The 18,971-nt window shown below is 43.2% G+C and overlaps 1 protein-coding gene across 12 annotated transcripts in view; it reads left to right on the plus strand.

Annotated features, from left to right (window-relative positions):
* LOC131898816 (F-box-like/WD repeat-containing protein TBL1X) overlaps nucleotides 1-18,971 on the plus strand; it is an 87,221-nt gene that overhangs the window by 5,408 nt on the left and 62,842 nt on the right. For 6 of the 12 annotated variants that reach the window (XM_059250018.1, XM_059250025.1, XM_059250016.1 and 3 more), the window contains one exon: nucleotides 10,329-10,407. The exons of the other annotated variants lie outside the window; for them this stretch is intronic. The gene's annotated coding sequence lies outside the window, so the exon portion shown is untranslated. The remainder of the gene's footprint in view (nucleotides 1-10,328; nucleotides 10,408-18,971) is intronic. 12 annotated transcript variants of the gene reach the window in all.

Raw genomic sequence — 18,971 nt, forward strand, 5'->3', positions numbered from 1 at the left:
AAGTGCTCTCTAGCTTCCAAAGGAAAGAACAACAGACAAACGAAAGCAGCAGAAGCATCTCTAATGGTTCTTTTTGTTATTATATTGCAAGCATGATCTCATCTGCTGCCCTCCCAGCACAAGATGTTTGCCAGGACCCTCTGTTCCACATTGAGTAGCAGTCCCCTGCCTGTCTTCCTTCACTCTGACCCTAAGCAGACTTTCCTCTTTCCACCCCATGTAAGGCTACTTCCATGCAGAGCTGTAAACTTTGGCTCTGTGTGGATAAGTTGCATGACTCCTGCAATCAGGGTGATGAGGTTTCACCTTGATGTGAAAGGGTTCTTGATTAGTCACAAATATGGTATCTACTTCTTAGTAGGTTGCATCTGACTGGAACCCCAGCTCTATGTTTTCATTTGACTGAATTCCAGTCTGTTATCAATATCTGTAATCCCAGAGGGAATATGTTTATTGGCCAAGGGTGTCACTTTATGTACATGGAATAAGTGAGACAGACTTCTTTGCTATTTTGGTATGGAGCTGTAAGGCTTCTCCTGATCTTCATTCACTGTTCCTTTGCCTAGCACAGGATGCCTCCTCTTCTGGGCCGGGGAGATGGTGCAGCCAGGAAAGTGCTTGCTGTGCAAGATTGATCCCTAGCACCCGTATTTGGAAAGCTGCATGACGCAGAGTGGAGCCTGTAATACCAATGCTGGGGAGGGGGAATCAGGATGCCTAGGGCTCATGGGCCAGCCTCTCTAGCCAGTGGTGAGATCCAGGTTCGATGAGAGATCCTGTGTTGAAAAAGTGGAGTGTGGTTGAGGAAGATACCCAACATCTGTCTACCTTTGGCCTTCATAGGCATGTTCACATGTGTACACACACACACACACACACACACACACACACACACACACACAGGAGTACGTACACAAAATACCTGCCTTGTAGACACAGGCAGGGATCTTAGCATATTAGTTTGTGGTAATCCAGGTTTCATCTGACTCTTGGTTGAGGATGGAGAATACATAGGAAGCAAGTGTGCAGCTCATTGAAATGATGAAAGTAAGCTGCAGGGGTTGAGGAGATGGCTCAGAGGATAAAGCACTTGTTGTGCAAACATGAGGTCTAGAGTTTGGATATTCATCACCCTCACGTAAAATAGCTAGTGTGTGACAGCCCACCTGTAACCCTGGGGTTTGGGAGACAGAGATGGGATTCCCAGGACAAGGTAGCTCGCTAGCATAGCCAAATTGGCAAGCTGCGGTTTCAGTGAGAGACTTTGTCTAAGTAAATAAATCAGGGAGTGATCCGGGAAGACACCTGACACCCATCCATTGCACATACACACAGAGACACTCACATACACGAACACGCACATTGGCACACGCATGGAAGTGTGCATGTATACCACATATACACTCTAAAAAAATGAGATGATCTGTAATATATTGTGGAGCTAATGCACTTTGTTATCTCCGAGTGCTCTGCTGGCATTTGAAAGCACACTCCTTCTGTTATTGTTATTAACTATAGTTAGTTATTGTGAAATAACTAAAATACAGCTCTACTGTCCTTTTCCTCCTTTGAAAAACTAAAGAGAAGCCTTTATTTGTAAGGCATATACCCTCACAGCCAGATTTTCTGGGTTATTTAGTGGGATACATAGATTTTTATTTTATTTTATATTACTAATTAACTTTAATATGGCTAAGAATTTTAATTTATATATTTTTTAAAACATCATGGGCTGCTTTCATGGTTTTGTTTAAGAGCCTCTGAATTAAAGGCAACATATTTGACAGAAGTGGAGGGCTGCTGTTTACTGATGTTTAAGCTTCTTTACATCAACTTTAAAGACATTTTCTCCGTACAAACAGTGCTTATTTTACAGTATATATGTGTCCAAAGTGCAGGTTTTAGCTGCACGTGTCACTTTTCGACTGGGTCTTTCTGCAGGTTTATTTACATGGATATTTGTTACTTTGTACTCTGTGGATATTTGTCTTTGTCAATGAGTGGGGGGAGTGTATTAATCTTGTGTGACATTCAGATAAGCAGAGAACAGATGGATTTATGGCTTTGCAGTTGAGGCTAGGTGGTGAATTATAAATAAAGAAATTCTGGAAGGGCTGGGCATATGGCTCAGTCAGTAAGGTGCTTGGTGTATGGACATGTGGACCTGAGTTCCAGCTACAGCACCCACATTAAAAAGGAAAAATAAATCCCCAAAACCCTCAGGCATTGTAGTGTGAGCTGGTCCCAGCAGTAGAGAGGTAGAAACTGGTGGACCTGTGTCTTGCTGGGCAGCCAGCCTGACCTACTTGGGTGATCTCTCCTGTCTTAATAAACAAGGTGGATAGCCATCCTTAGGAATGACACCTGAGCTTATCCTTTGGCACATACCTTTCCTTTCCCATATATAACACTCGTAGCTGTCTCTGGTGAGCCCTGGACTCAGCTAATTGGCCAGAGACTGCATCACCACATGCAGTGTATTCCTTCTCTGATATGTCTTCTCCTTTTGGTACTATGGAGTTGAATTGGTTTCTTTTTTAGTAAAGAAGGAATGGTGAGATGCCTTCATTTTGTGTAAGAATCAGAAATCTGTGTGTAAGCAGTCCCAGGTATTCTGTATCCTAAAGATGACTGTGGAATCCTCATTACCAAAAGCAATTTTTCAGTTGTGTTTACTCTAGATGTTGAAGAAAGCCTCTTTCCAATCCCCTCTCCTGTAGCTTCCAGATGAAGGTCAAGGAGGCCCAGAAGAGAAAAGAGATTGTGTTCCCCTCTGGTGCATTTTATTAAATGAAGTCTATACCGTTCTGTATAGGCCTTACAACTTCCTGGAAAGCACAGTATTGCAGGCAACAGGTAGTGGGATGCACTGCACTATGGAGTTATTTCTGTTGTGACAGCCTAGTTCATGCATTTAGGAGGGTGAGTTCAGCTAGGAAGGTTTCATGTAAGTAATAGATTCATGGAGAGAGGAACTTGGCTTGGAAAGGTTTGATATCGGAAAGGTAAAGCATGCTGTGTGTGGCATTCTTGTGACCCCCAGGAACAAACAGGAAGAGGGGACTCTTCTGGACGGAGCATGTAGAATCAGCCTTGGAAATGTTCTGTCTTCCACCTCTTGCATCATGAATCCTGGACAAACAACTGAACACTATCCTCTACTAACTAGCTAGTCTGGCTAAATTGGTGAGCTCCAGGTTTAGTGAGATACCCTGTCAAAAGACAAGATAGTGATAGAGTTTTGTTTTTGTTTGTTTGTTTTTGTTTTTTGTTTTTCCTCCCCAAAGCAGAACATTATAGATGAAGTATGCAAAGATTTTGAGATAATTACAGCTTTAAACCTATTGCAGGTCTTGCCCCCTCCCCGTTTTGTTCCTGAAGAGTAGCATATGGGAACTGTTTTCATCTCTGGAAGGTAACGGCTTGGGTTTAGAAGGTGCTTACCAAGTTAGAGGCAATAAGATGGCCTGGGTGACAGATAACTGTACAAGAGTATGGCCTGTGTCACTGATAAATCTCTGTCTGTCTATGTGCCTGGTGTTTTGGCTCAGGGCTTTTTTAAGTGCTAGGCACCCCAGGAGAGCAAACTGGGATGGCATCCTTTAGAGAAGAACAAGTTGCATGATGAGATGAAGGGATTCATTGCTGCAGGCCAAGACAGTATGCCTGAAGGAGTGGAGGCTCCAGCCCTCTTCCTTTCCCCTAAAGCCATCATTTCAGACCCAGATCAGTATTTACCAGGCTCATACTTTTAATTAATTGCATATAAATTATGTAAAGTTAGAGTGGCAAATACATTTTCTTTCGACTTCCTGCTTATTTTTAAAACTGCTTCTTAAAATCGTAAGCTTGCCCAATACTGAGTGGTTAGTTTGTAGAAAATTAGTCCATAACATTTTTGAAAAACTACATATTTATTATTGTGTAAGTATGTGATTATTGGTGCATATATTCTATGACCTTCATGTAGAAACCTCTGGAGGATAACCTTTGGAGTTGGTTTTCTCCCTCCACTGTGGGCGCTAGGGATCAAACTTGCCTCATCAGGCTTGAGTAGCAAAGATAACTCAGGATGGCCACGATGGCTAGGAAGCACAATGGGAGAAGAGGGGCCAGGGTCTCTTTATCTCTTTCATGGGCACACCCCTCAGTGACCTCAGTTCCTCCTGTACAGGTCTGTGGTTTAAAGGTTCCACTACCTCCTGGTAGTGCCACCCTAGGGAGCAAGACTTGATTAAACATGGACATTGGAGGATATTCCCAATGCTGTTGGTAATACAGTGCACATGGAAGGTGGGGATATACCATTTTACATTTCCACTTGGAGAAACTGCTTCATGCTAATCAGGCTGGGCAGGATCCCTACGATAAGATATGGATAAGCAGCCAACTCCTGCTTTATTATAAGCGAGGAGTCAGGGACTCTGAAAGAGGTCATAACTCTGGCAGCATGCACAGATAGACTGGTAATGCTAGGACTCAGACGGGAAGCTAGGCATCTGACTGCCTTGTGGCTTCCCAGGCTGTTTCCTTTGCTGTTCTGATTTATGGTAAGCGCAAACTACAGATTTGATGCTGTATAATTAATTGCCTGTTAAGGAGAGAGACAGAGACAGAGAGACAGAGAGAGACAGAGAGAGAGAGAGAGAGAGAGAGAGAGAGAGAGAGAGAGAGAGTGTGTGTGTGTGTGTGTGTGTTGTGTGTGTGTGTGTGTGTGTGGTGGGGTTTAGTTGGTAGAATGCTTGCTTAGCATTCACAAAACCCTGAGTTCAGTCCTCAGTCCCACACTAGGTGTGGTGATGCAGACTTAGAATCCTAACATGTGTTCCCATCACTTGGGAGGTGGACGCAGGAGGTCATCCTTGGCCACATGGTAAGTTATGAGACAGCATAAGCTACATGAACACCTGCCCCCAAACAAAACAAAGAAGATTGGGGACATGGCTCAGTGGATGAAGCACTTGTACAAATGTGAGGACTAGTAGTTGAGTCCACATAACCATAATAGTTATAAATACTGGGAGAGCATAAAAGCAGCCCACCTCTGATTTTAGCTCTCAGAAGGACGAAATGGCATCCTCAAAGCAAACTGGGTAGCCTATATTTTAGAGCTCTGGGTTCCACTAAGAGACACTGCTTTAATGAATGAGGAGTGCCATTGAGAAAGACACCCAGTGCCAACCTCTGGCCTCCACATTTATCAGCATACACGTGCACATTTACCCCCAACAGGTGGGCATGCATACACACATGTATGTACACCACACACACATAAAGGTTTTAAATACTACCAGTAAGCATTAGAGGCAAGGATAGAACAAGTCATTAGGCCCTGCCTCTGCAATTTGCTTTTGAATTTAGAGAGCCCAGGCCAGTGTTACAGCATCACCATAGCCAAGCTGCACCTGTGTGTCCTTGTTAATTTCTTTAACAAACTTCACCTGGAGAGCAACTAGAAAGTTAATTTGGTATACCAGTCTGGGTAACATCTGACTAGACAATTGATTGGGTCATGACAAAGAGACTTTGACTTACTTGTTAAATGCTAAAAGAGAATTTTTTAAATTCTTATTGATAATCCCCACCCCCTGTCGGTCACATACCCTGGAGGAGGCTTTGACCTCTGGAGAGACACAAGTAGTAGGTGCAGTCATTAGTAATGCATGCAGGCCTAGGTGTTGGGATTGACATTCCCAATTGTGCCAAACTGGCACAGACAGAAGGGCACATAGATCCACAGAGGGCTAAAACAGTGCTTTGTTGATGCCATGTAGAACTAGGCACTGTAGTAAAACAAGTGACTCCCTGTGCATGAGTACAACTGGGACTCCTGTGGCAGAAGACAGGGTTGGCCTTGGCAGGGAGAACGCTGCTGGCATTGTCAGACTGATTCTTCCGTTTCTTTGAGATACTGCACATTATTGTAGTGTTTCTCCCCCTGACGAAGCAAGACAGCTTGCCAAACAGACAACACTGATAATAATTATCATACTAGAAGAAACCACAGTGCTTAGAAATGAAGCCCATTCGTGTACTGTTTGGCAGAAACTGCAAAGTAGCATTTGAAAAATATGTCAGCCAGGTAGTAAGATGGTTATATGTGAGAGTTTAAATTGAAATCATTCAGAAAATAAGCTTTCTGGAAAACCACAAGTTCCCAGGAGATGTGGACATTATTGAATGTGCAGTTCCTTGAAGCAAAAGCCAGTGGCGTTATGTGTTGCTTACAGGTGTAGATACTTTCTTTCAAAATCAAGAATTCATCTTTTTTTGGTTTTTCGAGACAGGGTTTCTCTGTGTAGTCCTGGCTGTCCTGGAACTCACTCTGTAGACCAGACTGGCCTCGAACTCAGAGATCCACCTACCTCTACCTCCTAATTGCTGGGATTAAAGGAGTGCACCACCGTAACCTAGCAAATTTGACTTTTTTATTTTTTTTATTTTTTATTTATTTTTATTTATTTATTTTTTTGAGACAGGGTTTCTCTGTGTAGCTTTGCGCCTTTCCTGGGACTCACTTGGTAGCCCAGGCTGGCCTCGAACTCACAGAGATCCGCCTGGCTCTGCCTCCCGAGTGCTGGGATTAAAGGCGTGCGCCACCACCGCCCGGCCTTTGACTTTTTTAAAATAAAAAAAAATTGACTGGAAAAAAAAGTTGATTGGAATAGCAAGCCACAACATTTTAATCAAATGTCATTCTCTGAATGCTGAATGTCTTGTATCAGGGCAGAGTCCATTTGTTGGTACCACAGATTGTTTCTGCATGCAAGGAAGGATTCCAAAGCCTGCTCTGTTTTCTCCTTAAGAGTCCTAGGGAGGAAATGATTAGGAAGCAATGACTGAGATGCAGGTGACTTTTTCCTTTACAATGCACAAGGCCAGTGTGTGTGTCAGGGAGTCTCAGGTCTGCATGTTCTGTGTCAGGAGTCTTCGTGTGTTGATGCTGAGGAAACTGTTTCACTGGGTATGCTGTACAGCAGCAGCAAGCAATATTGCATGGTATGAGCTGCCTACTGTTTAATAGGTAGGTGTTTCCCCAGCACACTAGCCTGCTCATTTGAGCATGTCACAGGCACAGAAGTACCTCTTTCATACTGGATTTGGAATGTTCTTCAACCACTTCGATGGAGAAAAGGACTAGAGAGGTAACACTTGAAGGAGATAGTTACCATTAGGGAATGCTTTAAGAAGGTTCATGAGCCATATGTTCCTGTTTTGCTTCCTTTTTTAAAAAATTTGGGGTGAGTGTACATGAATGTGTGTGTGTTCATGTATGTGCAGGCACACATGTGCATGTACATTTTGAAGCCAGAGGATAAACTTGCTCAGAAATAACAGGGTCTCACTGGCCTGGGACTTTCCAAGTGGATGCTGGGGATGGGACTCAGGTCCTTATGTTTACAAGGCAAGAAGTTTACCAACTGAGCTAGAATCTCCTCAGCCATGTTTGTAGTTTTGATGTGTGCTAAGAGCCCTTAGAGTCTGTCTAGGGTCCAGAGAGATAGCTCGCTGGGTAATGGCGTCTGTTGCCAAACCTGAAGACCTGAGTTCTGGGACCCACATGGTGGAAGGAGAGAACCTACTCCTGAAAGTTGTTCTTTCATCCACACATGCATACTCCCTCCTCCCCCACAAAATAAATGAGGAAAATTAATTAATTTAATTTAAAACTGTAAAAACTCTCTTAGGATCTGGGGAGATGGGTAATTATATACACAGAGCTCCACACGTGCATTCACCACCCATGTAAAAAGATAGGTATGGCTATACATGCCTATACTCTGGAGCTGTGGAAGTTAGAGACAGGAGGATCATGGGTCTTGCTGGCTGACATCCTAGTTCTAGGTTCACTGAGATATGCTGTCTCAAGTGAATAAAGTGGAGAATGATAGAACAGGTCACCTGGTATCTTCTTCTGGTCTTCATGTACACATAGTTCCACTTGTGTGTACATTCACCACACTCACGTCCTTCTGTTCTCTCTAACCCTATCCTTAAAAACAAGTAAATGTTATATATGTTTGTTGTCTGTGTGTTTATATGTGGGTATGTGCATGTGTGTGCTGCTGCCTGTGGAGGTCAGAAGAGGGCATTGAATCCTCTGGCGCTGGAGTTACAGGTGGTTGTGAGCCACTTCATGTAGGTTCTGGGAATTGAACATTGGTCCTGTGTGGTAGTGTGCTGTAGTTAACCACTGAGCTATCTTTCCAGATCCTTACCCTATCTGCTTTAAGTCCCTGTGAGTATCCATGTTATTATATCTGTTCCCACTATTGAGAAATTAAGAACCATGAAGAACAGTTGCAACATTGAGGTGTCTAGAAATTGCCCATAGCTGAGCTAAATCTTTAAAAACCCCTTTCGTATGCTGTATTTGTTCATAAGTAATTTCATTTTACCTTCTCCAAAGTTCATCTGAGTGAATCCAATTTCCTTGTCTATCTGTACATTCTCTTCTTATGGTCTGTATGTAGATGATTTATTGTGTTTCTTGAATAAAAAGGGAACAGAAGCCTGGGCTTGGTGCCATATGTCTTAGTTCCAGCTCTTGAGGAGGTGGTGGCAGAAGAACAGTAATTCAAAGCCAGCCTCAGATATATAGCGAGCAAGGCCAGTCAGGGTTATTGGAGACACTGTTTTAAAAATGAGTGTGTGACAGAGCTCAGGGAATCCTGCAGAGATTGTAAGAACCAGAGGGGATGGAGGACACCAGGAGAACAAGGCCCTCTGAATCAACTAAGCAGGGTGCATGTGAATTCTCTAATAGAGACTGAAGCAGCAAGCAAAGACCTGCATGGGTCTGCATCAGGTTCTCTGCGTATATGTTACAGCTTACAGCTTTCAGCTTAGTATTTTTATGGGACTCCTGACTAAGAGAACGAGTGGGGCTCAGACTCTTGTGCCAGCTCTTGGTAGTCTTTTCCTCCTGTTGGGTTGTGGTGTCCAACTCCAAAAATGATAGTTTTTGCTTCATCGTATTATATTTTAGTTTTGCTTTATTATGTCTTAGAAGCCTGTTCTTTTCTAATGAGAGACAGAAAGTGAATGGATCTGGAGGGGAGGGGATGTGGAGAGGAACTGGGAGGAGCAGAGGGAGGGGAAAATATAATCAGGATATATTGTGTAAGAAAGAATCTATTTTCAATAAAAGAAGAAAAGAAATAGCTTGTCAGAGAGACATGGGATAAGAAATACTAAGTTTTGAAAAAATGAATGTTCTTTTAGTTACACAATTTATGGCCCTTCTTTCAAGTAAAAATTTACTATTCAAAAATAAGTAAGTGAATGAATGAATGGATGGATGGATAAATAAAAATAAATGGGAAGTTAGTTTGCACTTGATTTGAGATGGGGCAGAATATTAGGACTTTGGCCTGTACACTATGAGGCTTCTTAGGATTGTGACACTCGTGAAGGACATTGTGTCCTTCAATGGAATGTTGGCAAGGCCTACAAATACTTGTGGTTGTCACATCTTAGAGGTGCTACAGGCATCTGATGGGCAGAGTCTCTGGATGCTTCTAAACACCCTCCTGTACATAAGACAGACTTTAAGAACAGTAGATGCTCTGCCAAATGCCAGGAGTGCTCGTGTAAGCACCAATGTCCTGTAGTATTCTTTACTGGCTCCATGTTTCTGTAAGGTTTATCTGTTGGAATTTCATCTTGGGGAGGGCCAGGAGCAGAAGGGATGTAAACCACACAGATATGAAGAGAAATTATGTTAATTGATAAATGTAATTCACTTGAATTTTACAGTCCATCCACTTAACATCCAGCATATATTTAAAATGTGTACAGTCATACATTAGGTTATAGCAAAGGTTCATTCTCTGAAAAGAGTCCCCCCAATCAGTAGCAGTCATGCCCCACCCCATTGCCAACCTCTACTCTTCTTCTGTCCTTGTGTTTTTCTACTCGAGGGACTGTAGATAAGAATCCTACAGTTCTGCCCCTTTATATCAGACTTCTTTCACTGATGTGTTTTTTTGGGGGGGTTCATCCATGTTGCAATCCATGTTTAAACCTCATTTCTTTTTATTACACACTACTCTTCTTCTGTTATGTGTATAGGCCACATTTTGTCTATTCATGTTTGCCTGACATTTCCATCTGCTTTTTGACGTGTGTGTGTGTGTGTGTGTGTGTGTGTGTGTGTGTGTGTGTGTGTGTGTGTTTGTGTGTGTTTGTGTGTATAGGGGAATTATGGGGAGAAAAGTAATAGATAAGATTATGGCCTGGCATCTACCTGCTAGGGTGGACCCAGAACAGATTCCCTAACCAGAACTGATCGCAATTTTGACGTCAGGAATCTGTTTTGTTCACAGGGATCTTACTTTATCTTCTGTGAGGCTCCGTGCCCCAGAGCCAGCTACAATTTAAGGAAGATAGGGGACTACTGACAAGGTGAATGGTTGTTTTAAATCGTTTTTATTCTTCCTTCATCTAGATGTCAAATGTATTTCTCTTTAAATCAATTTGCAGCACTGCCCTAGTGTGTTTTCTCTCCTCCCTTCTCCTTTTACCCCTCCTCCTTTCTCTTTCCCTTTTGGTCACCCCAACCCCACTAACCCTCGGGTTTGTTACCTGTTTAGAACAGGCTTTTTCCTCTCCCCTCCCCATTCCCCCCCTTTCTTTTCTTGTTGCTGTGGATAAAACCCAGCACTTCTTACTTGATAGCCACACACCTAGACCCCATTTTATTTTTCTGTCTTGAATTATTTGTACGCTGGTTTACCCCTCCACAAACTCAGCCTTCCAAATTTAACAGTTGACATTTATCTGCTCCTGTGGTGCCTGCTGGCTGGCTTTAGGACCCACCCCATGGATACCACAGCTACAGGTATGTGAGATGCACATCAGCCTGTATGATTTAATTCCTCTCTAGATGCCTTAACGTTAAATTTCTAATACTGTCTGTACTGAAAGGTGCTATGCAGAGAGTTGTTAATGGTAGTGTTTATGGGAATATTTGAGAGTGTACATGTCTGGCAGAGACTTTTTTCCTGTAATGTTTTCTAACTGTAGTTGACTATATCAGCATGCAGGGACCCCATAGATAGAAAGGTAAGAAAGTCCTTTAAGGAGTTCTTTACTTAAAGGACCTTTAAGGAGTCCTTTAAGTCCTTTTAGGAGTTCTAAGTTGAAACTCTTTGAGGCTTGAAAACTTCCATTTCATCCTTGCGTTCTGCCATTTCCCAGTAAGGGGGCCAAGAGTCAGAAAGCTTTCTAAACGTTAGAGTCAAATAAAGACGTTGGAGGCCCAAGTCTCAGGCTTTTTGAGCCACGTCAAAGAAAGCAGGCAGATTCCTTCCTGCAGCTGACCCTGTCCCTAAGACAGTCTCCTTTCTCCTTTGTGCTCCCATACTATTCTTTCCTTTTGTAGAAAAGATGATTTAGAACTTGTCTGGCAGAGCAAGCACTACTAGCAAAATGGGGACTGAACTTCTGATCTGCCTAAGGAGGACAGGACTACAGCTGGTAGAGCCATCTCACAGTCTGTAAGGTGGTCTGTGCCAGCTGGGCCTTGGAATTCTTAGTCCTGTGTGACTGATGATGAAGGCAATGCTAAACAGGAATATGTTTCGGCTCTCCCAAAGCCACCATAGGAAGCATGGAAGAGTTTAGAAACTCAACTAGGAAAGATTTTCCCCTTGTAATCTGGTTAAATCAATGTGCTGTGTGCTGTGTTTGGAGACAGCCTACTGAATAGGAGGAGACAAATGATTGTGTTCCCTATGTGAATACATTTTTGTCCAAATGCTAATCTTCCTTAGGTTTTTCAGTATGGAGCCTTCACATGGCAAGCAGTGCTTTCCAGAGTGCCTGTTCAAAGACTAGAGATGAAAAGGAATCTTGACTTGGCCCTTAGGAGCATAGCTTTAAATCTAACTCATGTTTCTCTTTTAAGTGGACCAATATCCTGAGTTGGTTTGTTAGGAGCTACAACACTGAGAAACATAGCAGATTGGCTATTCCGGCACCCACAGCTGACATTTTGGCGACAATATTGAACAAATACAAATGGGTGGAATAAAACTGAGTTTCATACTATGATTCATTTAAAGTAATACCCCACCACGAATTAAGGTTAAGGAAGGCATTCTGGTTGTGGGTTCTTACCTTCTATCTCGTTTGAAACAGGGTCTCTTTTACTGGTCACTGTGCTGCAAGCTGCCAAAACTCAGAAAATATTGAACTAAAGATGGCTCATCTATACCTCCTTCCTTCCAGTTATTCAAGTCTACTAGGCAAAATAAGGAGTTATAATTGACATCTAGTTCAGCCCTAATTCCCTACAAAATGAGGGGTCAACTGGATTGACTATTCCACAAAGCCTGTAAGCTGGTCTGGTCTCCTCTAGGGGATGTTTGGTTCCCTGAAGGACTTTTGGTAGTATCTAGAGACATGTTGGGGGGAGGGTCATGATTCAGGGAAGGGTACTTAATGGAAAAGGACCAGGAGTGTTGTAAAATGTCCTACAACACACTGGACAGTTCCTCATGCAAAATAATACCCACCCAGAACAATTTCATAAGCACTGTGGCACTGTGCTTCCTTTCATATGACAAAAATCTTTCCAGACATTACATAATGCTCCCTCAGGGAGGGGGAGGATAATTACCTCCAGTTTGGAACCACCTCTCTGAACTCCAAGACTGTAAAATCAGCTGTTCCCTTCTCCTGAGTTCAGGGAAGTTAAACTACATTGCCAGTTGCCCTGGCTTTTTGTAGGGACAGAAGTCAAATTCCAGAGCTTTCTGCTTACTCTCTTTAAATGTTGTTCTCCTCCACTGTGGCAAAATAACCTAACACAGACAAATCTTTTACAAGGGAGAAGACTCAATGGGGGTAGGAAGATAACTCAGTCAAGTGCTTGCTGCTTAAGGGTGAGGACCCACGTTTGATCCCCAACACCCATGTAAAAGCCAGACAAGATGGTGTATACTTGCATTCCAAGTGCTATAGGAGTGCAGGCTGGAGAACTTGTGGGGCTTGCTGTCTAGGCTAGTCAAATTGGCAATATCCAGGTTCAATGAGCAATCCTGCCTCAAATAATAGGATAGAGAGTGAGGAAGACACTGATTGTCAACCTATGGCCTCCATATGCCCCTGGGCATGCACGCAGGCAAGCATACACGCACATACCCCCAAAAGGGGGGTGGGCATGGAGATTTATTTGGGCACATGGTTTCAGAGGTTTTAGTTTGTGGTTGTCTGGTCACATGTTTTGGGCTGAGGCAGGCAGAGCATTGGTGGTGGAAGGGTGTGGAGGAGCAGAGCTACTCACCTCATGGTGGCCAGGAGAGACTAGGATCCTAAGTCCTCAGGGACAAGGTATATCCTTCAGTGACAGTCTCCTAGTGACCTCCTTCCTCTAGCTAAACCATACCTCTTAAAATTTCCACCACCTCCTAACAGTACCATTAATTTAGGAATCTATGAACTGATTACCTCATTGTTGAAAGGTTAACTCATGATGTAGCTATTCCACCAAGCCTATATCTGCACACTGTTGCATATCCAAGTCTTCAACACCATCCAAACCATGACAGCCATCCACAGAGTCAATTCTTGGTGCAGTTTGTTGATCTCTGGCGATGCTCCAGTGAAGACCCAGGGTAGCCTTTCTGAGTAATGTTACATTATTCTGAGTGTGAATTTAAAGCTCTTAATAGCAACTGGTGACTGATATGAGTTCAAGGATAAGGCATTCAGAAGGAAGATAGGTTATATCGTCTTCAGGGTGCAACAATGTGTTGTATGGCAATTTCCTCAGAGATAAAACCTTCCTTCTTGGTGAGAAGCTCCTCAAGATATAAGATAGTCTTAGGGGAAGGGGAACACTCCTTCCTGCTGGGAAGCTCTTTAAGCTCATAAAGTAAACAACTCACAGGCTTTAGGAACTCCCTAAATCTGATCAGATTCAGTAGGTGTCTCCCTCCCCAAGCCTATGTAAGCAGTAAGGACTGCTGAAAGTCCCTTGCAGACAAGCTAAGCTGCCTAGAAGAGGCTCAGGTGAACTACCTGGAACAGATAGAGACCAGCCAAGCTGCCTTGAAGAGACACAGACCCACTGAGCTGCCTGCAGGTTCTGTGTGCTGTGTGCTCCAGGTTTCCAGCTTTCATGAACTGTCACCTATCCTGGGGTGGCCTTTAGTGGTGCAGCTGTGTTTAGTCATTTCTGCTCCTGTAAGTAGGCCTTCAGCCATACTCTTACAAGTAACCCCAATAAAACTCATTGGTTCACCAGGACAGAATTTGCTAATATCCTAACTTTGGTCTGTTGTTGGTTCCCTGTCTGGATTGCGTAGATGTTGTTCATGTCTCCCCAGGACTAGTGTCCCACAGCACCACAAAAGCAGGCTCAGTAATGATCAGAGTAGCTCAGATTATCTTGTGATCATACAAAACAGAATGCATATTAGAGACTGTCCCTCAGTAGTAGAGTAACTGTGTTGCATGTAAAAGGCCTTGACTGGGTTTCAGGTGGGGATGCACTATGGGGAGCAGGTCCCAATTTTGTTTGTTTAGCTTTGTTGTATTTGACATAGGCTGGCCTTAGACTGGTTCTGTGGCTAAGGCCAATCTTGAAGACCTGAAGAATTAGGGCCCCTAATTCTCTGTGATGGTAACAGGGTCTGGAGTATCTAGTTAGAAGTAATTGGGCTAAAATGATAAATTTTTGACATTGGTTCTCAAATATTCATAAAGGAATAAACATAAATGAGTATAATGAGGAAGGAAAAGAACAGAGACCTAAGTGGATAGAAGACTTGAGGTCAGATGTGTTAGAAATAAGAGTTATCAGTGGTAATAAAATGGGTGTGATGGTGCACACTGTAATCCCACACAGAAGGTTGAAGCAAGAGGACAGAGAAATCTAAGCTAGCCTGGGCTATGTAGTAAAACCCATCTTAAACAGACAAACAAACAAAATATACACATACTACTTAAAGTATATAAAGTATATACTTAAATATTCACATATAGTTTTTTAAAATATGGGAATCAGGGTTGGGCAGTTACAGGAATGAGGACCTGAATTCTGTCCTTAGAACCAGGTACAAAAGCCTGGTAAAAATCCCAGCTCTGGGGAGGTAGAGACAGGCAGATCCCTGAGGATCATTGGCCATCAATCCAGCTTAGCCTACCTGTAGAGTGTCAGGTTGGTGAAAGACTCTGTCTCAGACAAAAAAAAGTGGGTGATGCCTGAGAAAGGACACTCAAAAGTTGGTCTCTGGTCTTTGCATGCACAGGGATGGACAGGAACACACATAGACACACATGGAAGATGAGCTATGCAGAAAAGATTTTATGAGCAACTGTGGGGCTTTGGAGCACTTACTACTTAAGAGTAGGATGCTTTTGCCTGCTGTATTTTATTTTCTTTTTTGCAATGCTGAGGGTGAAGCCCAGGCATCCATGCATGTTAGGCAAGAACTCAACCGCTGGGTACTCTACCTCTACCCCTTTGGTATTTTAGAGTGTGAGGTTAGTGATGTGTTTACAAGGCTGGAATTGTGGCCCTGTGAATCTCCTGTTGCCTTCCCCTGTGCAATTCTGCAAACATTTTTCCTCCCAAAGATATTAATTTAGAGCAGTCTTGAATGCCCGTTTGAAATCCTTCAGCACCCACTACCACCACCACCACCACCCCACCACACACACATGCACACTTCCCACAAGGCAGAATGTATTCTAAATGCTGAAAGATACAGACATGGGCAGAATAGCTTCTCGGAGAAAATAGAATCTCTGAAATGTGTGGAAAGGTTGACACCCAGCAGTCTTCAAGCCAAGGATGGTCTTCAGGAGTGCTTCTATAGCTTAGCTTTTGGATACCTCTATTCCTTGGGGGTGGAGTTTCTGATAGCTTGCTAAAATGCAAGCCCTGTGTTTAATTATTCAGGGCAGGTGCTCTTCAACTTACAGTGGGACTCAGATTCAATAAACCCATTATAAGTTGAAATACTATAAAGGCACAAATGCATTTAGTTCACCAAGGCTACCCAACATTACTACAGAATGTCTTAGTGTATTTGGCCTGTTATAAAATACAGACTGGGTGGCTTACACAGGAGATTATTTCTTTGCAGGTTGCAAGTCCAACATCACAGGATAGCAGATTGTTATCTAGTGATGGCTGCTTCCTGGTTCATTGATGGCTCCTTCTTACTGTGTCTTCACAAGTGAGAGTTCAGGGGCTTTCTGGGATCTCTTTTAAAGCACACTAACCCCACCCATAAGATTCCACACTTGTGACCTTATCTCTTCCCAAAGCCCAATCCTCTTAATAGTGTATCACCTTGGGGATGAGGATTTAACATAGGAATTTGGTCAGGTTTGGAGAGATTGTGATCATGACACATGGCTTTATAGATTGGAATGAGTGCCATAGAGAATAGCATTTTTCCTTTGCAACAGAAACATGCATACCCCTCATCTTAGATCATATCAGTAAGCACCTTTGTGACCCAGCTGGTCTCTTTGGAAATACTTCTTTACAAACTGGTAAAACAAAACAGAGTCGTTACTAAGTGCTGTGTGCCTAGCCCCATGGAAACCCATGGTAATCGTTTCTGCGTTTGTGTCAATGCAGCCAACCCAGGCCGAGTACTATAGGTGCTTTGCTGGATCCAGGAGGGGAAATGATGAATGAAATTTATTTTCTTTATAGCCTGAGTGGGAGGAATCAGCCAAAGCACCAACACATCTCTCAATATAACCCTACTGAATTAATCAGTATACCAACCCAGTGTCTCAGGAGCCAGAGGACTGAGGGAGGCTCTGAAGGAAGGCAGCAGCTTTGTAGTGAAGCCTTCAAGAAAACTTGGAATCTTACCCAGGGGAAAAGACTTAGTATAGAACAAGACAGGCTAGGACATGCACTGTATTCTATTCTGCATGTGCACCATGGAGCACTGTTGTATGGAGAATGATGCATGAAATCTAAGCCTCTGGCTGAACAAATAAATTCATACAGGCAGAATTCAGGGGTTGAGGGGAAAGGGGAATGACACCAAGTCTGCCACCACCATTGTCCTTCAGAGCTAATCCTGTCCTCACAGTATGAGCCAATATGAGCATGTGGATCTCCAAAAAGGGGTTCTTGTGGCCACATGGGTACCCATAGAGGTCTTCAGAAGGTGCAGTGGGCTGAGAGCTGGAGTCGAGTTGGACTTGTCTATGTGTGTGCGCACATGTTTTTTCATGTGTGTGGGTACATAGGTATGCACTTAATATGGGAAGGCTAGAGGTCAACCTTGGGTAACATTCCTCAGGTTCTACCCAAGAGTAGACAAGAGTTCACACTGACCTGCAATTGAACTGATAAGCCATGCTGGCCTGCCAGTGAACCCAAGGGATCCACCTGTCTCTCTTTACCTAGCTCTTGGATTGTAATTCTGTGGAAACATGCCTAGCTTTTTAACTTGGTTTCTGGGGATAGAACTCTGGCTCTAATGCTTTCTCTACAAATACTCTACCAGTTGAGCTGTTTACTATCTCCCCAGTCCTAGGCTTGGGATTTTATTTCATTTCATGATTGCAAAAGGATGCTGAAGCTGTTCAGCTCTGGGCAACTTCCACATTTATTTACTGCTTAACCTTAAATGACATGGGTTAGAACAGTGTAGGGGCTGCATATACATGGAATTTTATTTTTGAGAAAACTTAACAAACTGTACAAGCTAGAAGTATCAGAAAAATTAAGTTTAAGTGTGTCATGAATATATGAAATGTATGTAGAGAATAGTCTATTTTATCATTTACAGTTGTAAAATATACAGAAATCTATAAAGTTAGAACTGGCCTGGCAGTGGTGGCTCATGCCTTTAATCCCAGCACTCAGTAGGCAGAGACAGGTGGATCTCTGTGAGTTCGAGGCCAGCCTGGTCTACGGAGTGAGATCCAAAACAGGCACCAAAACTACACAGAGAAAACCTGTCTCAAAAAAAAAAAAAAAAGATGAGGTCAGATCATGGGTATCTGCAGATTAGAACATGTCATTTTGGGGGACCAGTCCAGCTCATAACAGTTGTCACACATCACCCCTTCCAACCCCACCTTTCTTGTAGATTTTCATGCTGCCCATGAGACACTTACAGAGCAGCCAAAGGAATCCAGGCAGGTCACATTCTTTGTCTTTGTCGTGAGCATGTATAGAGCAAGTTCTTCCTCCCAAGTACAATGCCCCTAAAAAGCTATTTCTACACCCAAGAGTAGGACCCAAGCAGCAAGGTGCAAAGCCAAACACAGAAGCTGCAATTGAAGTTTGTGACCTCCTTAACCACCCCACTAGTGTTCTGGGTGGCCAATATTCTGGGTGGTATCTTACTGAATGAAGGACAGGTTTTGAGTCAGTAAGGCATGAGTTGACCTGTGTTGTTGTTTAGTTGTTACCCTTTGGGGCTTTTTCGGAAATCTTCCATGGTTGTATGCACTAGGCAGATTTTGGTCCAGGTAACTTAACAGGAGGAATGCAGTGAGCTTTGCTATAGGCATGGGCTGGGTGTCCGCTCACCTGTACCCCTGCATTAGTACTAGGGTCACATCCAGAGTTTTGTCAGGCCTTCAGCTATTTGTGTGTGTGTGTGGGGGGGGGGGTTGCTCTCTGAGGCTGATGACTCGGAACAAAGCCGTCATCCCCTTCTAGTGATAGGTACAGAGGAAAAGAAGCACTTTAGTCCTTCCACAGAGTACTATGCAGTTTTCTCCAAGAGAACTGGTCCTTTGAGTCTTGGGTGCTAAGCTCAACATCTTTCAACACTCTTAACTCTTTTCAGGGAAATGTATTATACAAACAAATGGCCTGCTGAGAAATACTCTGTGTTTGGAAGTCTCAGGCACAGCAGGGGAGGCCTTGACCTCTGAGTTTCCTCTTAGTGGTGTTGACTTCAAATGTAAACAAGAGGTTGTTACCTTGATAGTGTATCACCAGCCATCAAGCTCAACATCAAGCTCAACTG

Source organism: Peromyscus eremicus, chromosome X (assembly GCF_949786415.1).
Source record: "Peromyscus eremicus chromosome X, PerEre_H2_v1, whole genome shotgun sequence".
Taxonomy (NCBI): domain Eukaryota; kingdom Metazoa; phylum Chordata; class Mammalia; order Rodentia; family Cricetidae; genus Peromyscus; species Peromyscus eremicus.